Source organism: Leuciscus leuciscus, assembly GCF_965113295.1.
Source record: "Leuciscus leuciscus genome assembly, chromosome: 19".
In the NCBI taxonomy this organism is placed as follows: domain Eukaryota; kingdom Metazoa; phylum Chordata; class Actinopteri; order Cypriniformes; family Leuciscidae; genus Leuciscus; species Leuciscus leuciscus.
Window position 1 is genome coordinate 6,146,081 of NC_138743.1, and position 4,085 is coordinate 6,150,165.

Here is a 4,085-nt window from a genome sequence, read left to right on the forward strand (position 1 = left end):
AGATTTCAGAGCCACGCCTCTCTTCCCGCCCCTACGTCAGCGTCTGGGTTTCTGATTGGCCGACCGAGCCGTTTTTCAAATCTATCTCGGACGCTGATTGGACGGAGCACAAAGCGTCCGGATACATTGACGTAGCTTTTCGGGGAGGGCGAATGCAGCTGGCGCAGCCCAGAACCTGGCCCGTAAACGACACTCCGTGGCCCGACAGCTAGTTTCCGTCCCGGACCATCGTTGCGGGGTGTGATTGTGTCACCGTGACGAATCCAGATGTTTAGTCAAACACGGTGACGTCAGTCCGGGCGTGCCCCTTTTAGAACGTTTCCAAATGACAATGAATATAAGTTATCCGCTGACAATGCTGAAACGTGGTACTTCATTGCAATACCATGGTACATGTGCAAAACCACGCTTATCATGCACTTATCATATTTTCTTTGTATATTTGTTTGCGTTTAAGGCTTCATTTATTCATTTTGCAGACGCTTTGGTGAACTAAATGTATTTATTTATTTCTTTTCTTTTCTTCCTTATTGACGGTGTAAGTTTGTGTAATTGTTATTAACTATAATGTGTGTTTAAGGTGTTTTTACGTATTATTTATCGTTTTAACTATGCCATATGATCCTATGTTCTTTTCTCCCTGCTCAGGGACTACAAATGAAATGTCGCTCTTGTCTATAGTCCCTCTTAAATAAACTATTAAATAAATTAATACAAGTTGTATATAGCAAACATTTCCAGGGTTTACTGCCAATGTAATAAATAAAAAAAATCATGTGCTCACGTGACGACTTTCTTTTTTTTTTTTTTTTTTTGTATTCACCAAATTACTAACACAATAACTGTTTTGAAGCATGAATTAAATGTTTTGGGTGAGTTACAACATTTTGCAGACATATAATAGAGTTGTGATTTGCCCTAAAATAGTTGTGACAATTACATTTAAAGTTTAGAATGTTACCCTTTTTTTATTCGCTTTGGTACTTTTCACAAGTTAGTGTTACATTTTCAAAACTCTTAGGGCTAATATCACAACAGAGAGAAAGATACAGATAAATTTGCTATTTGTGCAAATACTGTAAAGCAGAATAGAGTATAAGGGAGAGGAAACTGTCAATGACTGTAAAACCTCAGATTGATCAGAGATGCATCAGTAAAAGGGAGACAGATGGCATCAAATACAGCATTTTACATTACAGTATGTATGCAATACTGTAAACAGATTACCATGGTAGAGACTGCCACATTACTGTAACTCAACCTTCATCTGTAAAGGTCCACTACAGTATATTCATTCAAATAGTCAAAATCATTTACTGTATTCATTGCCAGCAAACTCTGTTCTAGCAGAGAACCTCATGGCTGTGCTTCATCACAGCTTTTGATAACACACTGGATAGATACTATTACAAACATTATGGATTCAATTACATCTAATGTGGCAACTGTAGCCTGTATTACTGTAATTAATTCAGCAACAACGGTGATTTGAAACATGTATCTTGCATTGTTTGCTGTTGAATGAACTGATTGTTAAAATTACTAAATTGAAAGAATATCATACTGTTGTGTTTCTGTGATTAAACCAAATGTTCTCATTACATATTACAATAATCTTGTGTTTGAAACAATGATATGTGGACTGAAAAGTGTATAACTGTAATGAAAGCATGAGATCAGGTTTTGAAAGAATGACTAGCAAGTGTGATCAGTTTGGATTTTTGTACTAAGAGTTTTGAAAATGTACACCTTACTTGTGAAAATAGTACCAAAGCGAATAAAAAAACCTGTAAAACTTGAGAACAACTGTAAAAGAACCATTTGTTTGTGTGAAGAACATTTAAAAAAAAATATGAGAATGTTTTTTTCACCGTAGTGGAATATTAAGATTCCATGATGTTGAAGGTTCTTCATGAAACCATATACGGTGAAACTCGAAAAATTCGAATATCGTGCAAAAGTTCATTTATTTCAGTAATTCAACTTAAAATGTGAAACTAATATATTGTATAGACTCATTACATGCAAAGTGAGATATTTCAAGCCTTTTTTGTTATAATTTTGATGATTATGGCTTACAGCTTATGAACATTTTCAACATTTCTGAGATTTTGAATTTGGGGTTTTCACCTGATCGTGTTTCACCTGTACCAATGAAGAACTTTTATTTTTAAGAGTGTAAAGTACCACGATGCCATATCCTAAATGAAGAGAATAAATCAAAATTAAACTGTTTTCATGTGGGGAAAAGAGCACAGACTGTGAGCTGGAATGAGTCCTGTGAGGTTTGAAGAATCTGGCTATTGGGCAACATTTCCCCCATAATGCAGCTGTAAACATGAAGAAACCTGCTGAGACTCAGAACTGCTGGAGGTTTCATTTTCCTTCAAATCTGTCAGTGAGTCACTCTCCCTTTTCCTGTTTCCAAACTGTCCCGCTCCACACCGCATGAATCTGGAATATTAAAGGAATTTCGTTTTGCTCAGATGTTTCAGTTTTTGTTTGATTTTATTTGCCACGTGTGTGTTTTTAAATAGCCTAGTTCTTTCAGTTTGTCGTCTCTCAGGATTCCTCACCTCATTTGACCGGGTTTAAGTAGTCTGACAGTCTAGTGAACACACACTGACAGTCAGCAGAGGCGTAGTTGAGGGCTGTAAGTCAATCTGCTGCTATGTGAGTCACAGTGGAGTTAAACATCTGGTTCTGTTAAATACACCGGATGTCTTTCAGAGTTTGAGTCACAGCCATTTAAAAAAGTTTTGTCAATGTGCATGGCGATAGAATTTCTTTAACATGTTAATTATTATAATTCAAACTTATTTACATATCATTTAATCATGCAGATACATTTTGTAATTTTTAAAAATATATTTTACATATATATATAAAATGAAAAAAACGTACAAACGTGGCATTAAAGAATATATTATACTAAAATTCTTTCCTTACAGCTTGAATACATATGTTATTGTCTAAAAGTTTTAAGGTATAGTAAATATGTAAAATCATCATGAATGTTGGCCTCTTATACAGCTAAAAGCATCATCTTGAGAGGAAGCATCATCACAGGCTATCAGCTATTTCTTCATGGATTGATTTCATCCAAGATGTTTCAGTAAGTGCTTTGGCTTCCCTCTGATAGATTACATGCTTAAAACCTTTGAAACCCAAGAGCTGGTCTGATCATATTCTAGTGTCAGACACTCAGGCTAATATTGAAGCATCCTCTGTATGGGTCTCTTGACTCTTGATAAACATAAAATTATTCACAGTACAAATTAATTTTAAAAAGATAAGAATATTTAAATGTGGAGCCTTTTGTGGTAGGAAAAAAAAAACTATATATATATTTCAAATTCACTAGATGGCGCCATTGATGCACAAACAAGACCACAATAGAAGGAATCGGATTTTATACAGTTTTTAAGGACATTTTTCTCAATCTTAAGGTCACTTTTTCAAAACTCACAGTTCTTCTAACCAACTTCCAGCTTCGCACAGCAGTTCATTTCACATTCAAAATGCTCTAAAACTACCAAAATCCTTAATTTTTTCCTCAAATCAAGTCATTCTTCCAACGCAAGGGTTTTCACCCAACAAACACACTTGTCACTCATAAAACAACAGCCTAAAAACACTAACAGGCCGCATTATACAATGCTTTCTTTTTTAACGTTTCTTTACGTAAACAAGAATGAGCTATCTGCTATATAGATGGTAAAGCTGCATCTAATAGTTTTGATAGTATTTCATTTTTGATATTCAGAATATATTTCAATTTTGCATTAGAAGCGAATTACTGTCTTATTCAGTTTTGTATTATGTTAGGTTTTGAACTTAAACAGTTTTGAAAAGAGTTTACGCATGTGCAAATTGTTCTGTATAGAGTTTTGCTGGTGTTTGTCGGAGTGAGAAAATATTTTTTTAACATTTTGTGCCAAAGCAATGATAAATGATCCACAGTTGAGCTCACATGGACTGATGTGATTTTGGAATAAATATAAATAAATCATGCTAAGTTATGTTTTTTGAAAGTGTAAAAATTTAGAAAGTTTTCTATGATGGCTAGGTTTATGGAAAGTCCA